The sequence below is a fragment of the Leucopleurus acutus genome, assembly GCF_964270905.1.
Source record: "Leucopleurus acutus genome assembly, chromosome: 8".
Taxonomy (NCBI): domain Eukaryota; kingdom Metazoa; phylum Chordata; class Mammalia; order Artiodactyla; family Delphinidae; genus Leucopleurus; species Leucopleurus acutus.
The window spans coordinates 32,045,003-32,061,340 of record NC_139151.1 but is presented as its reverse complement, the minus strand read 5'-3'; positions in this window follow the sequence as shown (position 1 = coordinate 32,061,340).

Sequence of the window (16,338 nt, the reverse complement as noted above, 5' to 3'; positions counted from 1 at the left end):
AGTGATCACTGAAGAAATCAAAGAGGAAATCAAAAAATACCTAGAAACAAATAACAATGGAGACACGATGACCCAAAACCTGTGGGATGCAGCAAAAGCATTTCTGAGAGGGAAGTTTATAGCAATACAATCCTACCTTAAGAAACAGGAAACATCTCGAATAAACAACCTAACCTTGCACCTAAAGCAATTAGAGAAATAAGAACAAAAAAACCCCAAAGTTAGCAGAAGGAAAGAAATCATAAAGATCAGATCAGAAATAAATGAAAAAGAAATGAAGGAAACGATAGCAAAGATCACTAAAACTAAAAGTTGGTTCTTTGAGAAGATAAACAAAATTGATAAACCAGTAGCCAGACTCATCAAGAAAAAAAGGAAGACTCAAATCAATAGAATTAGAAATGAAACAGGAGAAGTAACAACTGACACTGCAGAAATACAAAAGATCATGAGAGATTACTACAAGCAACTCTATGCCAATAAAAGGGACAACCTGGAAGAATTGGACAAATTCTTAGAAATGCACAACGTGCCAAGACTGAATCAGGAAGAAATAGAAAATATGAACTGACCAATCACAAGCACTGAAATTCAGACTGTGATTAAAAATCTTCCAACAAAGAAAAGCCCAGGACCAGATGGCTTCACAGGCGAATTCTATCAAACATTTAGAGAAGAGCTAACACCTATCCTTCTCAAACTCTGCCAAAATATAGCAGAGGGAGGAACACTCCCAAACTCATTCTATGAGGCCACCATCACTCTGATACCAAAACCAGACAAAGATGTCACAAAGAAAGAAAACTACAGGCCAATATCACTGATGAACATAGATGCAAAAATCCTCAACAAAATACAAGCAAACAGAATCCAACAGCACATTAAAAGGATCATACACCATGATCAAGTGGGGTTTATTCCAGGAAGACAAGGATTCTTCAATATACTCAAATCAATCAATGTGATACACTGTATTAACAAATTGAAGGAGAAAGACCATATGGTCATCTCAATAGATGCAGAGAAAGCTTTTGACAAAATTCAACACCCATTTATGATAAAAAGCCTCCAGAAAGTAGGCATAGAGGGAACTTTCCTCAACATAATAAAGGCCATATATGACAAACCCACAGCCAACATCGTCCTCAATGGTGAAAAACTGAAAGCATTTCCACTAAGATCAGGAACAAAACAAGGTTGCCCACTCTCACCACTCTTATTCAACATAGTTTTGGAAGTTTTTGCCACAGCAATCAGAGAAGAAAAGGAAATAAAAGGAATCCAAATCAGAAAAGAAGAAGTAAAGCTGTCATTGTTTGCAGATGACATGATACTATATAGAGAGAATCCTAAAGATGCTACCAGAAAACTACTAGAGCTAATCAATGAATTTGGTAAAGTAGCAGAATACAAAATTAATGCACAGAAATCTCTGGCATTCCTACACACTAATGATGAAAAATCTGAAAGTGAAATCAAGAAAACACTCCCATTTACCATTGCAACAAAAAGAATAAAATATCTAGAAATAATCCTACCTAAGGAGAAAAAAGACGTGTATGCAGAAAATTATAAGACACTGATGAAAGAAATTAAAGATGATACAAATAGATGGAGAGAGATATACCATGTTCTTGGATTGAAAGAATCAACATTGTGAAAATGACTCTACTACCCAAAGCAATCTACAGATTCAATGCATTCCCTATCAAACTACCACTGGCATTTTTCACAGAACTAGAACAAAAAATTTCACAATTTGTATGGAATCACAAAAGATCCAGAATAGCCAAAGCAATCTTGAGAACGAAAAACGGAGCTGGAGGAATCAGGCTCCCTGACTTCAGACTGTACTACAAAGCTACAGTAATCAAGACAGTATGGTACTGGCACAAAAACAGAAACATAGATCAATGGAACAGGATAGAAAGCCCAGAGATAAACCCATGCACATATGGTCACCTTATCTTTGATAAAGGAGGCAGGAATGTACAGTGGGGAAAGGACAGCCTCTTCAATAAGTGGTGCTGGGAAAACTGGACAGCTACATGTAAAAGTATGAGATTAGATCACTCCCTAGCACCATACACAAAAATAAACTCAAAATGAATTAAAGACCTAAATGTAAGGCCAGAAACTATCAAACTCTTAGAGGAAAACATAGGCAGAACACTCTATGACATAAATCACAGCAAGATCCTTTTTGACCCACCTCCTAGAGAAATGGAAATAAAAACACAATTAAACAAATGGGACCTAATGCAACTTAAAAGCTTTTGCACAGCAAAGGAAACCATAAACAAGACCAAAAGACAGCCCTCAGAATGGGAGAAAATATTTGCAAATGAAGCAACTGACAAAGGATTAATCTCCAAAATTTACAAGCTGGTCATGCAGCTCAATAGCAAAAAAACAAACAACCCAATCTAAAAATGGACAGAAGACCTAAATATACATTTCTCCAAAGAAGATATACAGATTGCCAACAAACACATGAAAGAATGCTCAACATCATTAATCATTAGAGAAATGCAAATCAAAACTACAATGAGATATCATCTCACACCAGTCAGAATGGCCATCATCAAAAAATCTAGAAACAATAAAAGCTGGAGAGGGTGTGGAGAAAAGGGAACACTCTTGCACTGCTGGTGGGAATGTAAATTGATACAGCCACTATGGGAACAGTATGGAGGTTCCTTAAAAATCTACAAATAGAACTACCATATGACCCATCAATCCCACTACTGTGCATATACCCTGAGGAAACCATAATTCAAAAAGAGTCATGTACCAAAATGTTCATTGCAGCTCTATTTACAATAGTCAGGAGATGGAAGCAACCTAAGTGTCCATCATTGGATGAATAGATAAAGAAGATGTAGCATATATATATAATGGAATATTACTCAGCCATAAAAGAAACGAAATTGAGTTTTTTGTAGTGAGGTGGATGGACCTAGAGTCTGTCATACAGAGTAAAGTAAGTGAAAAAGGAAAACAAATACCATATGCTAACACATATATATGGAATCTAAGAAAAAAAATGTTATGAAGAACCTTGGGGTAAGATGGGAATAAAGACACAGACCTAGTAGAGAATGGTCTTGAGGATATGGGGAGGGGGAAGGGTAAGCTGTGACAAAGTGAGAGAGTGGCATGGACATATATACACTACCAAACGTAAGGTAGATAGCTAGTGGGAAGCAGCCGCATAGCACAGGGATATCAGCTCGGTGCTTTGTGACCGCCTGGAGGGGTGGGATAGGGAGGGTGGGAGGGAGGGAGACGCAAGAGGGAAGAGATATGGGAACATATGTGTATGTATAACTGATTCACTTTGTTATAAAGCAGAAACTACCATATCATTGTAAAGCAATTATACTCCTATAAAGAAGGGGGGAAAAAGATATTATGTTGATATGTGAATACTTTTTTTTTTTTTTTTTTTTTTGTGGTACGCGGGCCTCTCACTGCTGTGGCCTCTCCCGTTGAGGAGCACAGGCTCCGGATGCGCAGGCTCAGCGGCCATGGCTCACGGGCCTAGCCACCCCGCGGCATGTGGGATCTTCCCAGACCGGGGCACGAGCTCGTGTCCCCTGCATTGGCAAGCGGACTCTCAACCACTGCGCCACCAGGGAAGCCCGTGAATACTTTTTTTAATAGTCCTATTTAACAATCATTTTAATCTTTACTCAGGAGAAAATATCTCAACTGCTCCAGGCCTCTGGACCCTTAGAAACGTCACGTGATGTCAGGCCCCTGTGTTTTTGTAGGATTTATCTACCTTTCTGGGATGCAAGTGTCTTGCTAAGGCATCTAGATCATCAGCCATTTCCTGCTCACCAGGTCCAATCAGTTGTGAATCTAAGAGTGATTCAAGACAGGCCTCAGTTAACCAAACCTGGGGATTTGGGTGTTTTGTTTTGTTTGTTATTATTGTACAGATCACGTAGGACCTGCATGGGCTGCCCTATAATTTGGCCATGGGGAACTCGTACCATCAGCTTCTGCCAGGCTTGTAGGTCAGACTATTCTGAAAATGTTTCTGACCCTTGCTGTGTATTTTTGTCATGATACTTACTTTGCATCCATCCATTAGTGGCCTCTACTGAGCCTCTGCCATATGCCATGTGTCATATTTTTTCTCCCCATAGAAATCAGTGTGCTCGTTTCAACTGGGTTATTTCCTGACAGCCACTATAGCAGTATTCAAAGATGCTGGTGCTCTCCTTTCCAGTACTTCTTAAGGTCTTGGTGGTTTCCCATAGCTGTTGGTGAACAGTGTCTTCCAGCCCTTCGAAGGACATAGCTAGGAGATGAGCGAGCAGCTCACCATTAAAAATTTATCCCAACATTCCTATCTCCTTAAGTATTTGAATTATTTCCTTCACATTACACTAAGGAATTTCCAGCTTCTCAATTTCAGTTGGCATGGGTAAGCCAGGGCAGTCCACAAAAAGCGGGTCCATGTTTGCACATTGGTGAGAATGACAACTCAGACGTGGCTAAGACTTCCCTCACTTAGTTTCAGAATTGCTGTAAAATACACACAAATGAGTAAGGATACATGTTGGTGTGAGCTGTCAGATACCTAAGGATCCCCACTGTTAATCACAGAGGTGTATCCTAAGTTTGGTGGTCTCAACAGCTCTCACAGAATAATGAATTCATCAGGTCAACAGAGTTTAGAAACACAGCTGTCTATCATCTTTCATATCAATTTAGGCTGAAAGAAGGAAAGCCCATGCCATGATTCAGGGGTCCACTTATTTCCGTGAAAGGAATTTCTTAGTCAATTGCAGATACAACAACCTGGTTCCTGCTGCCTTTATGGCTTTCTGCATCATCAGGCCAACTTGAAGATTTGTTGCAGCAGGCCTGGGCAATAGTTTGCCTCAGTTAGCTTCAGTGGGCCAGCTTTTAATATAAAAATGGAGCATACAATTAAATTGCCCCTAGCCCAGTAATTTCAGAATCTCTGGTAATTTCACCCACATTGATAATTTCAGTCTAACCTAAAATTTTAATATTTCCTATTTGACCCAGCACCATCAGAATACCACTTAGGTATTCCATCTTTTTTTTCTTTTTTCTCCTAATATAAATTAGCAAAACAATCTCCCCTCAGTTTGACTTTTTAAACTGGCCACTCAGGGCATGCTGGGCTCTGATTCTAGTTATGTCTTGGCAAACAATGGAGGGCAGAGGGTAAGTGAAGAACTGACTTACTGTTGCAAGCCGGCTAAGTTGTTGTGGGGTCTTCAAGTAAGTAAGATAGATTCGTAAGAAGGGAAGCAGGGCAACTTTCTTTAGCAAGGGAGGCTCAGAATATGCTGCAGATTCCATACACAATCTATTTCAATTTGGGGGCAACATTCTTTTCCAGACAGAGTTCTAACTTTCCCTTTTAGAAGTGGGGAATCTGTGAATTCAACTAATATAGTTTGGCAATCAATAAGATCCAACTTTTAGTTTGGTTTCATCTACCTTAGCCCAGTGGCTGCAAAAGACAAGTGTTTTTAAGTACCATCACAGAAAGTTTTTTGTTTTCAGCTGATCCTTGGCCAACAATTTAGGACTCTGAGCTGGACATTGTCTTTCTTTAAGCTGTCCAGCAGTAACTACCCACTCTTCAGTTCCTTGTGGCTTTCAGACTGTTCTGTGTCAGTTGCCACTTGTTTCTGCAAAGTCTTGTCTTTAATGAGCAGTTCAGATGATCTTCTGGTTAACAATTTTGCCACTGTGTGGCATGGGCTCCCAGAGTTCCATCCTTTAATACTAGATGAATTTTTATTGCTGTCACCACAGAGAGTCCAAATGATGAATCCCAGGTTCTGATTGCTTCCTGAGAGGCTTTTGCCAGCAATTCCTCCTGCCATTGGTTTCTATATGAATCAAAGTTCTTTTTATAAGCAACAGAAACAAACTCAAACTATTTTAAGCAGAAAACAGATTTATTTTTTTAAAAATGCGTGGAGTTGATCATAGGCTCTGCAGAAGCCAGAGGATCAGATTTAGAGGTTGCAGATGAGCTGGGAACTATGCCCAAACTCATGCTATGGAGGGAGTCTGCTGGGTACACACACTGCCACTTGTACCACTAACGTCAAATCTTGGACAAGGACAAAAAATGTCTGTGTTTGCTGCCTCCGGGAAGTGGTTGCAGGAATGACCACTGTGGCCACCTGTGTCAGAACAGAGGCAGTATGGTCTCTACTTTTTTGTATCACTAGTTTCCAACTCAAAGTCCTGGAGAGGGGCATCTAATGGGGAGGACCTTGAGTACATGCCTCCACTCTACACGGAAGACTGGTAGCCTGGAAAAGCAAAATATCCAGCATTCCAGCTTCTGTACTGGAGCTGGGGGTTTGCAAATATAGGAAGCAGTGCTTGGATGCTGGGAAGCTAAAAGGAATGACAAATGACCAGTTAGGCTTATAAGATCAATTGACATTTACAAGAAGAAGAGATTTCTCTTTCAAACTCCTCAACAGTAAAAAGGGCATTCAAGGTCTCCATTTTATTTACGGGCCTAGAGTGTATTTTTGCTCATCTTTCCTTATTTGCACTGAGTAGGACAGAAGGAGTAAGAGGACTCTTTTAAATCAAATGACTATATTTAGTTTGGTCTCTGTACTTTATTGATATACTGAACCTATGCCATTTTCAAGTATTAGATTTTATACAGATTAATTCCAATATTTTAATTTCCTCTATGTTAAAATGCTAGAAAAATAGCAGAGTCATGAAATAAAACAATAGAAACACACTCTTTAAAGAAAGTTTTATTTGCTGGTACAATATCCTAAGACTTCTTGCGTTTGCTTTGCTTTGTTTCGTTTTAAGTAGAACTGATGATGGTCCAGTCTTTACGCAGGAAATTGGATTTAGTGAGTGGCAGTCACAGCCACACAGCGAGTCCTTAAGTGGCAGTCCATTTCCAACACTAAGCCTCTAGACATCGCACTAATCCCGGCAATATGAGAGAGAAAGCCAGATCAAAGCCCATTTGGAGAAAGAAAGAAAATAATCCCAAACTGCTCCTTTGATGTCACATTAGGCCATTAATACACATCACATCTGTTTAATTTAAAACTTCTGCCTAGTGCTGGTATGACTTAATTGCCCACCTCTTGAGACCCAGCATTAAGTTACTGTGTATTTGGATGGGAAACATGATTTGTGCCATAGTCAATGATGAGGTTTAGAGTCAAGTCCGTATTCATGCATTCTCTATACTCTCCACTGACCTGACTGCATGTCCCTCACAATGTCTTCAGAGGATGAGGGGACCATAAATCTGTGCAAAGATGGGTCTCTCCACCCTGTGCTGCTCTCTTCCTGGACACTGCCTTTTGATTCCCTAGAGTATAATAAGAAGTCTGTTAACTAAGTGTCTCTTGTCTCTCTGTGACTGGTCATTTCCTTCCTGCCCTTACTCTGTCTCATGTTGGGGAGAGAAGGGTCGGTTGTTAGGTTTTTAACGGTTTTTCTTTTTTTTTTTTTTTTTTGCTGTACGCGGGCCTCTCACTGCTGTGGCCTCTCCCGTTGCGGAGCACAGGCTCCGGACGCGCAGGCTCAGCGGCCATGGCTCACGGGCCCAGCCGCTCCGCGGCATGTGGGATCTTCCCGGACCGGGGCACGAACCCGTGTCCCCTGCATCGGCAGGTGGACTCTCAACCACTGCGCCACCAGGGAAGCACTAACGGTATCTTTAAAATATATCCATCCTTCAGACTCTGATCTCTATTCATATTCCAAGTACTTTTACAGCATGGTCCTTTTTTGGTTTTTTTGTGGTTTTTTTTGATTATAGAAAGTTTCTCTTACAGATTTTATCAGGCTTTGTGCAAAATCTGGAGGAGGAGTTGAAATAATTGAAAAAAATTAAAGAAAATACAGGGCTTAAAAGATTATATGAAATGGCATCATGAACTATGTTTACCTCTAGCCATCTTGGGAAATGCAGAAATGGCATATCAGATTTAGCAGAAACCAGCTCATGCTTTCACCTCTTGTCTCTATAGACTAGCAGGAGAAGCAGCTAGACATTCATAAAAAGAAGCTGGAAGGAGAAACCAAAGGTGCCATAGAGGGAGTAGAGTTATGCGAACTCTACTCTTGCGAAAGGGACATCCGATGTGAGATAACCAGCATGGTCTGAAACTGTGAGCCTTATGCACAATACTTAGGTGTTTATAGACAACTGGAAAAAAAAAAAGAAAGAAAGAAAACAAAAGAGAGTTCATAACCATTTGGCACTCTTCTCTCAGTCCTCAAATGTAGTATAAGCTTTAGATGAGCTCCTTTTGTTGTTAGCATACATAGGAGATGGAAAAAGAGAGAATGATAATGACCAAAACATAGGCCAATGTCAAGGCTAGCTAGCTTTTCTCGAGGTCATTTAGTGAGCTCCGACTGAGATCAACCTATTAGCTTAGAGCATCCTAAACTTCTCCCAAACAATATCAAGGAAAAGGAAAGTGAACACATATCTTTGGCAATTGGAGAGATGATGCCAGCACTGCAAGCAAAATTTTCTTTAAAATGCCCTGTTTTATCCTAAAAATTTGTATAAATGTTGCATTCTATTCATACTGTGGTCTTTTTCTATAAAATATTTTAAGTTAAGACTATTTAGCAAAATCAGTCCTTCCAGAAATTGTGTTCCATTAGTCTATGATTTTGCAAAGTCCATAGCCCACTGCCAAGGCTGTCTCTGAGAGGGCTACACTATCTATCTGAGAAGAAGATGAAGAACAATTAGTTCAATTCCAAATGTTGCATCTGAAAATACTGTGACTTTCAGTTAAGTGTATTCGACCATTTAGCCAAATATTTTAATAACCTGTAGAAACCCAGGGAATATAATTTTAAACTTTGGCCTGCTTTGCTCTCGGTTGAGCAAACCGAGCTTTGCATGACTCCTTTCCGCCAGGAGATGCTTAGTTCTATCAGAGGCATTGCTCACTCTCAAAATTTGATCCAAATCTGGAGTTAGTGTTAAATGACACCATGTGTTTCCTCTGGTTAAATAAGGTCAATAAATCATGTTCTTTTTGTTTCAGAAAACTAAGATATTCAGTCTTCTCATGTTGAAAGAATACTAATTGTGAATTTAAGAAATTTGGAGGGGGAGCAGCAACTCTTAACACTGCATTTACCGTGCCCACTCATCTTGCCTTCAAAATTCTGGGGTATTTGAGGTGTTCTGGGGTATTTGAGAAGCAAATCTACTTTTCTTATGGCCTAAATTATGTCCAAAAATGTTTTGAGAAGTGACAGCATTGTTAAATAGGGATGCAACCTCCCAAGAAAAGGCAATATTATTTGAATATTTAAGTGAAAATTTAAAAATCATCTATAACTGAATGAATGTCAGAGATGAGGTTAAACATGAATTCCTTCCTTTGAAAAATGAAAACTCATACTTAGGCCTCTATGGTCATCAAAACTCCACCGTCCAATATTAATATCCCTGTAGTACCTAATACTGATTCTGCATGGAAATATGTGGAGAAGGAGGAGGCTGCCAAAGGTGAAAATCTCTTAATTGAATATAAATAATTTAACGGTTCCAGAATTCCCAGAGTAATTTATATCTACATAAGTGTGGGTTAAAGGTGGGGAGGAAAGAATGGTAGATGTAAAATGCAGTAATTTGCAGTTTTTTTGGCTCAAAATCTAGCCTGAGTGACTTCAGTGTATAAAAGATCAAATTAAGAAAGCGTTGTCCTCTTGTTTCCAATGCCTCATCCTTTATCTGGATTCATCTTCCGGTCTGACCTGTTCTCCACAGTCCTCCATAGGCCAAGGAGATAATCCACGTGATTGGGAAGCTTTCCTTCCTGACTACTAAAGGAACTTATTCATTCCACAACCAGGCTTCTAAGTGCCAGGGACTGTGCCAACACAGGAACAGTAGAATGTCTCTGGCCTAAGGTTTCCTAGCCTAGTGAGAGCGACAGATCAATAAATAAGTAAATTTAAAATGTGAGTTTTCTGCCTGAGGTAGAAATGTACAGGGTGCTCTGGGGACACAGAGGGGACCACCAGACCTAATAGTAGGTGCCCAAGAAGGCAAATGCAGAATAGATACAGAACCATGACCTCAGGTTCCGAAATGCCCGGCGAACGTCCTGGTGAGACATTGATTTGGGATCAGAAGGGGCAGTGTGTGTGGCTTTGGCTATTGCCCCACTGTGGGCTTGCTCCACGCAGGGTGGGCTCTGCGTCATCCAGACAAGGTCACTTTCAACTGATGGGAAAAGTTTCAACTGATGGGCAAAGAGGGGTAGAGCATGGAGAAGAGCTTCCAGTTCAGGGAGAGGAAAACATTCTCCAAGGAAGCACCAGATTCCTGAAACGTGTCCAGCCCTTGTGGAAAAGATACAGTTTGGGCTGCGATTCAAGCAGACTTCTGAGGAGCTTCAAACGCTCGGACTTGGCAGTTCAACTCAAACAGCTCTCGCAAGCTCTTCCTATTCAACTGCCGCTTCTAAGTCAAAGTCATTGTTTACAGCCTGGCGGAGCTGGAATATTGTCGAAAAAACAAACTTGTCGTGACAGTTGGGGTTTATAACCACCCTCGGACTTAAGCTAGAGGCGAATTGGAGGGGCTTCCAGCACGGCGGCCTGACGGCTTTCTGCGGGCCCCACGTGTCTCCCCCTGGGTGAGGCTGAGGGGAACCGGGGTCTCAGATTTGTGAGCGACTCCTTTTCGGTGAACACCATTCTCACCTGCCACGTCCCTAAGGGCACCTGGAACTGCATTGCCGCCGTTTTCCACCGCATTTCCGCAGACCCCAGCCCTGCAGGTCCTGCACACCCCACCGCTCCTTCCACCGCCCGGCACAGGGTGGGCGGGGCATCCGGGCGGGGGCGGGACCCTAGGAAGCGGTGGGCGGGCCCGCGCACTAATACCTGCCTGCACCTGGGGCGGGGTCTGGGCTCAGCCTCGCGGGCCTGGGCGGTGCCACCAGCGCTGCAGGCAGGCAGGCGACCGCACATTCCGCTTGGGAATAGTGTCGTAGCGCTAGACAACGGACTCTGTGCTCCTACCGGACGGATACCTCGCTCAAGTGACAAGTCTCGAGACAAATTTCCTCATCCACAAAATAGGGTTAATGATCCTTACATTTTAGAGCTGTTTGAGGATTAAAAGAGAGATGTGTCTAAATTACCTACTTGCCTAGCACTGGTAGGTACTCTTCAGAGTTAGTTTCTTTCCACATTCAGTAGTTCCCGAGGGGCTGTTAGTTTTCAGGCACTGGAGATGTAATGTAAAATAACCCTCAAGAAACGTGTTGGTCCGTGGAGAAGACAGACAAGTGAATGGGTAGTGGGGAGTGCAGTAATGGCAGGATTGCTGGGCGCTCCGGGAGCACCCGGGAGAGGCCCCTAAGCAAGTTTCAAAGTGTCAGGGCAGCCTTGCGACAGGGGAAAAAATATCAGAAGGCGCTGGCAGGGCAGAAAGGGCTGAGGAGGGAGAAGAGGCTGCAGTTAGAGAGATCAGAGATGGGATGAAAGCAAGGACAGAGGGAAGCCGACTGGAAAGGTGAAATTACAGGGCCGGACCATGGAAGAACTCGCAAATTATAAAACTTTAGTGACTGTAGATTTTTATCTTCAAGCAAAGAGAAACCATTGAAGGACTTGGATTTTAGAAAAATTCCTCTGAGTAGAGATCACATAGTTGCAAGGTACACTTTTACTTCCAAGTTCCTCACCATTAGCAACATCACTTGAGGGTCAAATGAAGAATTCTTCTGGAGTCTAAAAAATACTATTTGGAATTTTTCAGGTTAGGTAATCCTGAGTTCTCAGAAACAACTAGAAAGATTTGTTCTTCCTCTACAAGTGGGATAGAGTTGGGTTTTAATATTCCCTCTACTAATCAGGCTTGGTTCCAAGGCAAATTTTATTGCTCCGTTGGAAAAAAAAAATTAAACTTTTGTATCTTCATTACTCAACTCCCTCTTGGTAAACTTGCTTTCTCCCTCACCTCCAGGTGCCTGGATGCTGGGATCAAGAAGCTATGAGGCTTCTAGGAGAGAAAAGTGTTATCAGGCTTGCATAAGACCAACCCCTCCCTAAAGATGTTCTGGAGACCAAGCCAAATAAGGTGGAGTTGGGCAGGGTGGAGGCTTCAGGCTCAGGCTTGCAGGCTGGCTTGGGGGATTAGAAGCCCTGAACAATTTAAAGGGGTTATTCCGCTCCCTTTGTTTCCTGTTAGGTGATATGTGAGTTGGTTATGTTTTTATTTCCATGATTTGCCCCTGAACATTGCTTTTGAAACAGCAGTTTGCAGGATTAGCTAATAACCATGCTGCCGTCCTTGTTTAAACCCACTGAACAGTGATTTAATGTCAGATTGCTCTGTGCAAGCTTCAGGTGCTCTCCACCTAGCCCTAGCCTTGCACGGGGAGGGTCACTGAGTGGGTCTGGGGAGGAGTTATTTGGCTTCTCCTGAGAGATCCTCCAAGTGGGGGAGTTGTGAGAGAGTGAGTCTTGTCAACATCAACTCTTTTTTTTTTTTTTTTTCCAGTTGATTATATGGGACACAATGCAGATCTGGAATTTAGCTTTGAGCTGCTCCTAATTTGTTCTGCGATCTGGGATTATTTTATTTCTTCCATTCTCTGAGGCTTAGTTATGAGAGTTTGAGTAAGTGGTGGAAGTTTCCTTCTGGCCCTAGGAGGGTCTGAGTCTTCAGAGCAGTCAATGTCAAATCCCTGCGTTTAAAGGCATAACATGAAATTATAATCTAATGAACTCTTCTCAGACACTCCTCTGGGTCTACGTCTTTGTCTGCCAACCAGTCTTTGCCACTGAAAATTGATTTCTAAGTGAAACTGCAAATCTTGCCAAATATACAGGATTACATAAAGTTGATGAAAGTAATGTTAGAGATGGCAAAGCCTTTGACCAACAAAATTTAGCCAGGTCAGAGTACCTAAAAGCTGAAGGAAAAAATCAACAAGGTAAGTGCTTCAAAAGAGAATTAATTAGCCAAAGATTTAATAGAGCTCTTTGGGGAAAATTGGTGAAGCCCACTCACATTCTTATAAAAATGATCATTCTTTAAAAGTCAAACATGATTATGAAGGATATCAGAAAGTGATGCCAATAAAGTAGTAAATTCTTGATTTTTGGAATTATAAACTAAGATAAAATATATTTACTTTTATAATTTCATTATGTTTTTCAAAATAAAATGCAATCAAACTTTCTTTTTCTATGACATGAGTCCATTTTAGATGGCCATTTTTGGATGCCAATATCTCCTGTATTTATTAATTTTCCACTTCGTTTCCAAAGGATTTGAAATGTCTTGCATTCTGTGTTGAACATCAGTATATTCTAAATTCTTTGCCACCAAAGGGATCCATTTCCTAATGCCTCTCTTATGGTCTTCATTTTTTAAATATATTTTGCCTACTAATTGGCACTTTTAAAGTAGTGGTTTTTCCTATGTTAAATGAAATTTCGTGTACTTGCTTCTGATTAGCACCTCAGATAGTGGCTATAATCATAGCTAAAAGTCGAGGTGTCCCTCTGGCCCCCAGTCATACTCAGTGTTGGACACCATGGGCTTAGGGAAGGAGGGCTTCCAGGGCTTGGTCAAGACATAGGATCCAAGCCATGGAGAAGGGGGAGGGTAAGACAAGAAACTCAGATGATAATATGGTCACTCAGCTGTGACTGGCCTATCGAGCAATAGGTCTGACTAAGTCTTTCCAAGTCTGGGGCGTAGAAGAGAGTGAGTGAAGGACATTCTTAATTTATGCCCAGCCTGCATCAGTACTGGTTTGGGAACCAGTTCAGGTCTGAGTGCCAATGAGGTGAATAGAGAGCACGAGTAGATGGGGAATTTAAGATGAGGACTAAACGACAAGTGTTTATGTTTTGTCTTCCGTAGCATACTCAGGGGAAGCTCAATTTATTCCAGGCAAAGTTCTTCTTTCATCTTTCTTTTCTGTCTAGATCTGCTTTCTCCTGTCCTATATCAGTGCCTTGGGGAGGTATCCTGCATGGTAGTGATGAAACCAGCTTTGTTAGTACAGTTAGCAGAAGTGTAAAGTCCTTTCCAACCCTACTGTTCTGTGTTTAAGTGCCACAGGTAAGGAGAAAATCGTGACTATAGCTTTAAAATGTCTGAAAATAATTATAAATAGTAATATTGACACAAGAACACTTAGGGAATAGAAAAAAGAAAAAAATCACCTAATAACTTCACATCCTTAAGCCACAATCGATATTATCGTTCTGGTATGTTATCTTATTTTTTTTTATTTGTATGGTTTTTGCTTTATTATGTATTTTTGTATCATTTTCTCACTTACTCTTATATCAAAAATATGTTTCCATGTTGTGATTTGGTCTTGATAACCATCCCTTTCAGAGGGCACACAACAGTCTAGTGAGTGAATGAAGCATAGTTTTCTTACTTTATTATTGGACATTCATGTGGCTTTAAACTTTTTGTTTTTGTCTTTTTAAAATATTGGTTTTATGAACTTTTAGAGCATACTGTTTCTTGTAGACTTAAAATGAGTGGGAAAAAAATAGTTTCATTAATTCACTCAACAAATACTAACTGAATAAGACACCATTTTAGGTACTGAGAATAAAGACTTCAAGGAAAGACCCAGTTATTCTTCAGTCGTAGTACAAGTTGTTGGCAGATCAGTTTTAAACTTACCCTGATTAACCAAAGACAGTGGAAAATCCACACTTCTGAAAGCCAGCAGTCAGGTCTAGGCTCCCTCCAGTAATCAAACTTTCACAGCTAAAGGTCAGCCAATCCCTATGCTCCACATCTGAAAGTCTCTCAGTCCCTGAAGTTCACGCTTCCCAAAACTTTATATAAGATTAACTCTAAAAAATTTTGAAATGGTAACTATGTGAGATGAAGGTTATATTACTTACTTGATTGTGGTGATGCTTTCACAATGTATCTGTATATCAAAACATCAAGCTGTACACCTTTTTATAAAAAATAAATTTATTTATTTATTTACTTGTTTGTTTGTTTATTTTTGGCTGTGCTGGGTCTTCATTGCTGCGGGTGGGCTTTCTCTAGTCGTGGCAAGCGGGGGCCACTCTTCATTGCGGTGCGCAGGCTTCTCATTGTGGTGGCTTCTCTTGTTGTGGAGCACGGGCTCTAGGTGTGTGAGCTTCAGTAGCTGTGGCACACAGGCTCAGTAGTTGTGGCTCACAGGCTCTAGAGTGCAGGCTCAGTAGTTGTAGCGCACGGGTTTAGTTGCTCCGTGGCATGTGGGATCTTCACAGACCAGGGATCGAACCCATGTCCCCTGCATTGGCAGGTAGATTCTAAACCACTGCGCCACCAGGGAAGTCCCTGTACACCTTAAATATATGTAATTTTTACTTGTCAATCAGACCTCGATAAAGCAAAAAAAAAGAAAAAATTAACTCTAGCTTTCTGCTTTGTTTAGAGAGACACTGCACAGCTCTCTCTTGCTTAGCAAGCCATAAATTAAGCTTTTTGCTTTGATGGCTTCTTCCTTTCAATAGCAATATCAAGCATAAAACTAAAACTATTCCTTTCCTTTAAAGACATTATGACTTAGGGATAACTCACCTACACACAAAAAACTATTATAACTTGGTATGCCACAAGAGAAATACTAAGAGAGAACAACATGCACTCAGAGGAGAGTCCTTCCTACTAGGAAGTTCAGAGAAAGCGTCACAGAATAGCCCTAGAAGGAGGTATATCTAGAGTTGCTCATACCTAGGAATGAAAATATCACAGTAACCATCACAAACTAGGTTTTTCTGTTTTCATATTTATTACTCTGCTCAGGCTGCCATAACAAAATGCCATGAAGTAGGTGGCTTAAACAACAGAAATTTATTTTCTCACAGTTCTGGAGGCTGGAAGTCTGAGATCAGGATGCCAACATGGTCGGTTTCTGGTGAGAGCTCTGTTCCTGGCTCCCAGATAGCTCTTTTTGCTGTGTCCTCACATGGTGGAAAGAGCATACTCTTTCGTGTCTCTTATAAAGTTACTAATCGTATTGGATGAGGCCCCTACCCTTAAAACCTCACTTAACCTGAATTACTTCCTTGTGGTTCCTATCTCCAAATACAGTCACATTGCAGTGGTTAGTGTTTGAACATATGAATTTGGGGAAGGACACAACTCAGTCCATAGCACATATGAATTTCAGAATGCCACTCAAATTACAAGATGCTTATAAATTATAGACTTGACAAAACTTAGCAAGAGATTTGAAATAGATTTAGGAGAGAAGAAGAGAGAGAAGTTTGAGGGTAGGGTGTTTTACAGATTCCTAGATTTGATGA